We start from the raw sequence: 9118 nt of genomic DNA on the forward strand, positions 1-9118 counted from the left end.
TCCAGGGAGGGAATAATGCTATCATCCTTATAGGATAGAAAGGAAATATGAAAGAAGACAAGGGAGATGCATGATATTCTTATAAGCTTTTGATTCATGTTTCACCTATGTGGTCCTTCTGCTCTAGCAGGAATTATTCTGTTCTTTCAGGGGAAAAAAGGCCTACTTTAGGATTAGCTGGACTGCAAATGGCATTCCTTAAAGCAAAAGGCTTAAAAAGGAAATTATGAAATATATTAAATTTCTCTCAAATGAAATATGACTCCTAGGAGTGGTAATCAATTTTTAGTTGAGAGGTAGTGAATGAGGTTAAATTATGAATTCACACTTTCCCTTGTGATCATCAAATCATCACTCTTAAATTATCTTCTTTAAAGGCTCAAAGTCGCTTGTTGTTTTATGCTTCTCCCATGTTCCTGGTGCTAGCATATTAATGATCTTTGCCATTTGTAGAGTAGCAAGCTGCCAGATCAATAAGCGTGCTTAGCTGCTTGCCATTAAAATTGATCTGTACTATCCTTCCGATTGACGTCACATCCAGCTGTAAATATCATCAAGTAAGCTGTCAACTCATTTTCATTATGAGTGTTTTTCGTTTCAAAAGATGAACTTCTGTAGGACAGCATGTTAGGATTTTTCTTCATTATTTCTGACATTTCCCCAATAGCATCAAACATATCCTTAAAGGAAAATCAGGATTGGCCAATAATTTTTTTTAAAAAGGAAGGGGAATTAAAAACAGCGATAACAACAACAAACAAAAAAGATAACAACTGAGAATGTCAGAAATTTCTATAAAAGTTGCAAGAAGCAAGATGTGGATGTTCTCTTTCAAATGTGAACCAGGTTCATGAGGCCTTATGAGTATCTGGGTTTACATAAAGAAAATTATAGTGTTATATTATTGGAAAGATATATTTTTAACAGAGTTCACCATTGGAATTTCAAAGGTATATTTGTTTATGTGATAGTTGACCATAAATTCTTCCTGAGAAAAATTCTGGTATTATCTGCAAAGCATCAGAATTAGGGTCATATGGTGGTGAGAGTACCTACGTTGATGTCCATCAATGTGAAAATTGTAGGAAGGTCATAATGTTTCTAATGGAATGTCAAGCTTACCATGTTAGCTTTGTTCTTGAAGAATATCCCTCTGTTCCCATCTAGCTATATGGAACATAGGTCCCCAGGTCTTTCTCTGCTATCCAGCTCCCCTGGAAAGTCTGAAAAGAGGAGCAGTATTTATTACTGATCACTTAAAGATCATTTATTCCTCTAAAAATTCTAAATTGGTACATATATAGTAGAATATATATGTGTATATATGTGCATACATGTAATTATAAATAAACAAACAACATATATTATATTGGGGTGATAAGATGCACACAGGAAATTGGAGAGCATTTTTGCATTTTTAGATTATCATACAGCCTGATTATTACATATTTGGATGGTGTTCAACTTTTTGCAGAATTATTACCCAATTATTTTTTACATTAGAACTTAGTTTTTAATCAAAAGATATTGCAAGAGACATCTCTGTAAAATTCATACTAAATTTGTTACAAAAACAATTAAGATTATAATCTGTATCACTCCATATATCCTCTATGAAGTTTCTACTAAGATATATCTTTTGAGTTCAATGCTAAGTAAATGTTCTTTTTATGAGACTCTGGAATCTTCTTCTCTGTTGATAACTAGAATTGTTTAACTGATATTTCCATTTAGTTTTGACTTCCAGGAAACTTGGAATTAAATTCGAAAGGCACAATAAAATATTAAATAGTCATGATAACAGATATGTTCAGCATGTCGACATTCTTGATTTTATATTTTTATCACTTTACATGAACTACCTTAAATATTTTGAGATAGAATATAAGTAATTATAAACAAATAAAATACTGTTTATCAAGGTGCCAGTTTATATTATCTTAAAAATGTCAATTTTCAATAAAAGTGAAAACCATGAGTTATTCATGTCGAGATAGTCTATATTCTCTTTGACAGAATGTACAGAATTTACAGTACTAATATGACCTATACAGTGAATGTCTATCCAGTAATAGATGCTAGAATATTTACTTTATCTTTGTTGATCTTTCCAATCACCTTGCAAATAGATAAAATGTATCCCCATTTTTCTGAGGGTCAGAGAGCTTGAATGACTTATTTATGATAGAGCTACTGCCCAAATTCCACACATGAAATGAAGAAATAAACTCTGTCAAGTATACATTGCAGAGATTGGTATACTTTAATTATAGGAGTGATAAGTTCCATGTTTTGTGCATCTTTGTCTCCTTGGGTGCCAATACTTGTCAGAGTAAAGTGTTAAAGATATTTATTACATAATTGATGTAACAAATGAATAAGTTAATTGTGAGTAATATGGCAATAACAAAAGTCATGTAATGACTATAACAATATAACAATTATATAATAAAATATTTGAGCTTGTTGATAGTTGTATTATTTATATTACATGTTATATTTAAAGTGATAAGAACCTATTACTTCACAAACATCTAACTGGTGATTCAATACAAATTATTTCACTGAATTTTACAGAAAGTCTGGGAGGTAGATATCTAGGAAACCAGCTTCAGAAATCATAGAGCAACCAGCTGAAGATGGTCAATTAGAGTAGGGATTTAAATCCTTAACTCTAGAGCTCATAATCATATAAAATTTTGCTATGAAATGATCTCTTTGAAATTGATCTTTACTTCTAATGAGTGAGTTCCATATTTTATAAATCTACTCTACCTGATCACAACTCAATATCAACTTAGTTGATCATTCCTTCTTCCTGAAGACACATTCTTCACTTGACTTCTAGGACCTCATACTCTTTCAGTTTTCCTCCTACCTCATTTATCAATCCATTTGTCCTTTTTGTTGATCCCTCTTCTTTTTTTCAAGGAGTAGGATGCTGGTGTGATCCAGTATTTAGTCCTTGATCCTTTCCAATTCTCTGTCAACACTCAATCCTATGGTGATATCCAGAATCAAGGCATAAAATATGATTTTCACCATTGTTTCATATGGTATCTAGTTTTTATAGATACCTATTATATATATGGGCTTCCCTGGTGGCTCAGAGGTTAAAGCGTCTGCCTAGAATGCAGGAGACCCAGGTTCGATCCCTGGATTGGGAAGATCCCCTGGAAAAGGAAATGGCAACCCACTCCAGTACTCTGGCCTGGCGAATCTCATGGAGGGAGGAGCCTGGTAGGCTACAGTCCATGAGGTCGCAAAGAGTTGGACACGACTGAGTGACTTCGCTTTCACTTTTCAATATATATATATATATATATTTCTTTATAGATATCTATTAACTCAAACTCAGCCTGCCCAAATCATATATTTTCTCTGAAACTTGCTCTGTCTTAGTTTGTCCTCTCCCTGTTGAAGGCAATGGCATCCTCCCCAGTGTTCAGGTCAAACACCTTGGTGTCATGGTATCATCCTTTTTATTTCCTCTCTCTTTCATACCCCATATTCACTATATTAGCAAATCCTGTTGGCATTACCACTTAAATATATTTAGAATAGAATCATTGGATCAATTTTTACGGCCTCTACTGATACCACCCTGCTGTAAGCCTTCATGGTTTCTCTTCTGGACTATCACAGTCTCCTCTTAACTCATCTCTCTGTGTCTACCCTTGCCCCTTATCATCAGCAGAGCAGCCATGGTGATCCTTTTGAAATGGAACATCCCATTAGCTCTCTTCGCCCAAATCATATAATGGTTCTCTGTTTTATTCAAGTGTTCAGTTCAGTTGCTCAGTCATGTCAGACTGTTTGCGAGCCCATGGACTGCAGAACGCCAGACTTCCCTGTGCATCACCAACTCCCGGAGCTTGCTCAAACTCATGTCCATTGAGTTGGTGATGCCATCCAATGATCTCATCCTGTCATCCCCTTCTTCTCCAACCTTCATTCTTTCCTAGTGTTAGGGTCTTTTCCAGTGAGTCAGCTCTTCACGTGAGGTGGCCAAAGTATTAGAGTTTCAGCTTCAGCATCAGTTCTTCCAATGAATATTCAAGACTTATTTCCTTTAGGATGGACTAGTTGGATCTCCTAGCTGTCTAAGGGACTCTCAAGAATCCTCTCCAACACAGGAATTCAAAAGCATCAGTCCTTCGGCACTCAGCTTTCTTTATAGTCCAATCTCACATCCACACTTGAATACTGGAAAAACCATAGCTTTGATTAGATGACATTTGTTGGCAAAGTAATGTCTCTGTGTTTTAATATGCTGTCTAAGTTGGTCATAGCTTTCTTCCAAGGAGCAAGTGACTTTTAATTTCATGGCTGCAGTTACCATCTGCAGCATTTTAGAGCCCCCAAAAAAGTCTGTGACTGTTTCCATTGTTTCCCCATCTATTTGCCACAAAGTGATGGGACTAGATGCCATGATCTTAGTTTTCTGAATGTTGAGTTTTAAGCCAACTTTTTCACTCTCCACTTTCATTTTTTATCAAGAATTTCTTTAGTTCTTCTTCACTTTCTACCATAAGGGTGGTGTCATCTGAGTATCTGAGGTTATTGACATTTCTCCTGGCGATCTTGATTCTAGCTTGTGCTTCATCAACCCCGTCATTTCCCGTGATGTATTCTGCATATAAGTTAAATAAACAAGGTGACAATATACAGCCTTGAAGTACTCCTTTCCTGATTTGGAACCAGTCTTTTGTTCCATGTCCAGTTCTAACTGTTGCTTCTTGATCTGCATACAGATTTCTCAGCAGGCTGGTAAGGTGGTCAGGTATTCTCATCTCTTTAAGAATGGTTCACACATTTTTGTGATCCACACAGTCAAAGGCTTTGGCATAGTCAATAAAGCAGAAGTAGATGTTTTTATGGAACTCTCTTGCTTTTTCTATGATCAATGGATGTTGGCAATTTGATCTCTGGTTACTCTGCATTTTCTAAATCTAGCTTGAACATCAGAATGTTCATGGCTCATGTACTGTTGAGGCCTGACTTGGAGAATTTTGAACATCACCTTGCTAGTGTGTGAGATACTCATCTCACACAATTCTTTGGCATTGCCTTTCTTAGGGACTGGAATGAAAACTGACCTTTTTCAGTACTGTGGCCTGGAGTTTTCCAAATTTGCTGGCATATGGAGTATAGCACTTTCACACACCATCTTTTAGGATTTGAAATAGCTCAACTGGAATTCCATCACCTCTACTAGGTTTGTTCATAGTGATGCTTCCCAAGGCCCACTTGACTTTGCATTCCAGGATGTCTGGCTCTAGGTCAGTGATCACACCATTGTGGTTATCTGGGTCATGAAATTTTTTTGTACAGTTCTTCTGTGTATTCTTGCCACCTCTTCCTGATATCTTCTGCTTCTGTTAGGGCCATACATTTTCTGTCCTTTATTGTGACCAGCTTTGCATGAAATGTTCCCTTGGTATGTCTAATTTTCTTGAAGAGCTCTCTAGTCTTTCCCATTCTGTTGTTTTCCTCTATTTCTTTGCACTGATCACTGAAGAAGGCTTTCTTATCTCTCCTTACTATTCTTTGGAATTCTGCATTCAAATCGGTATATCTTTCCTTTTCTCCTTTGCTTTAGCTTCTCTTCTTTTCTCACCTATTGGTAAGCCCTCCTCAAACAATCATTTTGCGTTTTGCATTTCTTTTTCTTGGGGATGGTCTTGATATCTGCCTCCTATACAATGTCACGAACCTCCGTCCATATTTCTTCAGGTACTCCATCTTTCAAATCTAATCCCTTGAATTTATTTGTCACCTCAACTGTATAATCATGAGGGATTTGATATAGATCCTGCCTGAATGGTCTAGTGGTTTTCCCTCCTTTCTTCAATTTATGTCTGAATTTGGCAATGAAGAGCTCATGATCTGAGCTACAGTCAGCTCTTGGTTTTGTTTTTGCTGACTGTAGAGAGCTTCTCCATATTTGGCTACAAAGAATATAATCAATCTGATTTCGGTATTGACCATCTGGTGATGCCCATGTGTAGAATCCTCTCTTGTGTTTTCGAAAGAGGGTGTTTGTTATGACCAGTGCGTTCTCTTTGCAAAACTCTGTTAGCCTTTGACCTGCTTCATTTTGTACTCCAAAGCCAAACTTGCCCATTCCTCCAGGTATCTCTTAACTTCCTACTTTTGCATTCCATTCCCCAATAATGAAAAGGACATCATTTTTTGGGGGTGTTAATTCTAGAAGGTCTTGTAGGTCTTCATAGAACCATTCAACTTCAGCTTCTTCAACTGGTTGGGTCATAGACTTGTATTACTATGATATGAATGGTTTGCCTTGGAAATGAACAAAGATTCATTCTGATCTTTACTTGGGGATAGCTCTACACATTCTGGCCCCTCAAATTCTCTTTGATGTTTTTACTACTCTTATTCACCTTGTTTCCCCGAATATGCCAGGCAGGTAATCAGGTAATCATTTCAAAACCTTTTATTCATTTCAGAACTTTTGGGGGCTGTCTCTTCTATATGGAATAAAAATATTCCAAGTCTGATGTTCTTAATGAGGTAAGAAGTATACCGTGATCACCAAATTTAAAATTGAATCCTTATCCTAAATTCCCATACTCTAATCTACTTTTTCTTTTTTTTCACCAACTTATTTCTAATATATTATACATTAGTTGCTTTTTATGCTTTTCCTTTGTTGATATTTTATGTTAATTTGCTAGAATATAAAATTCTTAAGGGCAGAGATATTTAAGAAAAAATTACACATATATCCCAGTCTCTTGGAACAGTGTATGAATCATAATATATGCACAATAAACAGTTATTAAATTAACAAACTAATTCATATTTGAGAAATTACAGTGCGTTTTTGAAGGTACTACAGAGTCACTGTCAACTATTCTAGGACAAATTGCAACTGCCTTTTTGTGATTATAGACAAATTTAGTGATTATGAAAAGTCAAAGTGTTAGTTGTTCAGCTGTATCTGACTCTTTGTGACCCTATGGACTGTAGTCCATCAGGCTCCTTTGTCCATGGAATTCTCTAGGCACGAATATTGGAATGGGTAGCCATTTTTTTCTCCAGGGCATCTTCCTGACCCAAGGATTGAACCCAGGTCTCCTGCAGTGCAGGCAGATTCTTTACCATCTGAGCCACCAGGGAAGACCAATAGGCAGTTACTATAGGCAGGTTCATATCATACCCTGCTTTTAAGTTTAAATTGGGGATACCTGTGGGGTAATGCAGTGTGTTCCTTTGACCAAAGTGAAAGTGAAAGTGAAACTGCTCAGTCGTGTCTGACTCTTAGCAACCCCATGGACTGCAGCCCACCAGGCACTTCCACCCATGGGATATTCCAGGCAAGAGTACTGGAGTGGATTGCCATCCTTAAACCTGTTAAGGGCACTAAGAGGCATGCTCTTTTCTTGCCATTTGACATTTTGCCACTCTGTTTATTGATTGTCTAACAAAGATCTAATAAAGTTTAGCACTGCTTATTAATGGTTTCTGCTTATGTTTTAGCAGAAGTAACATTATGTTTGCAGGCAGATATAGCAAGAGCAAATAGTTTTTCTCTTCCTGGCATTCATTTCCAATGCCTTGTCCCTAGAAAGGCATTGTCTACAAGTATAGACTATCTAGAACATGTATGTGTGTATATATATATATATATATACTTTTTTTTTTTGAAATCAGAGGCTCATACACATCTGAGTTTAATTTTCACTTTGGACTATTTATCTCAATCCTAACTAATAGGTTGTAATTGACGTATGATCTTTCATTGGTCTTTAGGAAATCTGATTATTTTTCTTTGTGTGTATGTGTGCAGGCACAGAAATATTAAGCACATTTTTAGTAAAAGCATCATTTTTAACACAATCTTTTCATTTTAATATATTATCAGCTTGTCTATTTAATGTATATTTTTCATAACTGAAGTCATAAAATTTGTTTACATGTAATTTTTTTTCTCAAATATAACCTTCAATTGTTAGCCAAACATCTATGTTGCTCAGCCCTGAAGCGTTGAGTTTCATAAACATTGGAATCCAGTAACTAGAGGGAAACTCATTTAAAAAAGAGGGCACAACTCTCCCTTTAAAAGACTTTTTCTTCAATTTGATGTATTTATTTCCTTTTAAGCATGTGAGTGAATTTCCTCTGTAACCATAAACAGAAAATGATGTGATTAAATCTGTGAAGAGTGTTATTAAGTACAATTTATCTTTTTAGGTCTAAAACATGGAGTGACAAAATCTTAGTATTTTCCACAATTTCATTTCCTATTTTTAATGGAAATGTTTAAATTTAACTTATTGCTTTTTTTGCTTTTGCTTTCCTTTCTCAAAAACAACAGGTACTCTTTTGTAATGAGTTGCTTTATTTTCTTCTGTCTTGATTAAAAATTTAGATTGTCTTGGGTTTTCAATCTGCTTTGTGAGTTTAACCCTCCTCCCTGAGTTCTATATTCATTTTGCTAGGTTGATTTAATTCACTCTCAATTAATTAATTTATAATTAATTAATTAATCCCCCCTTGACAACTGGCTTAGTGGCATCACAACTCATATTAATGGTGGTGTGCCTATTCTAATTAAAATCAATATGTAGTGCCTAATGACATAGTCTCATCTACTAGAAATACTAAAGCACTAGATGAAACACATTCTGTTTTTTGACCAAGATCCATACAGCCAAACACCATTCAACAGTACAATTAAAATAAAATACCTATTTTGTGTATAAAGTATATGATTAAGATCATTTATATTCCAATCATTAATACTCTAATGATTGACATGTCTGGAAATTAAAATGACATTAACTTTTTAAATCAGATAAATCATTACCCCTCCATATATGTTATCCACTTTAGATTTCAGGGATATGTAATGCCTTCATTCAAATGCCATACAATTTTTTTTAGACTTATCATGAAATAAGCTCCAAATTTTTTGCAAATATTGCTAAGCTTATAGAGTAAAGGCTTCATCTTAAGACCCTTTAGTTCCACTTGTGAATCTGATGCTGACATAAAATAACATATTAGGAGACAACATTACTCCTGTATCCATTCCTAATGGAACAGCATTGATAAAATTTTATAGTGAGATGGTATAAAAATTAAGTTA

The 9118-nt window shown here is 35.3% G+C and overlaps 1 non-coding gene across 1 annotated transcript; it reads left to right on the top strand.

Annotated features, from left to right (window-relative positions):
- Window positions 1-3095: 3095 nt before the first annotated feature.
- Window positions 3096-3167, top strand: TRNAS-AGA. The gene has a single exon. It is a non-coding gene; the product is annotated as a tRNA-Ser (tRNA).
- Window positions 3168-9118: the final 5951 nt, after the last annotated feature.

Source organism: Bison bison, unplaced genomic scaffold (genome assembly GCF_000754665.1).
Source record: "Bison bison bison isolate TAMUID 2011002044 unplaced genomic scaffold, Bison_UMD1.0 scf7180017864197, whole genome shotgun sequence".
NCBI classification, from domain to species: Eukaryota; Metazoa; Chordata; class Mammalia; order Artiodactyla; family Bovidae; genus Bison; species Bison bison.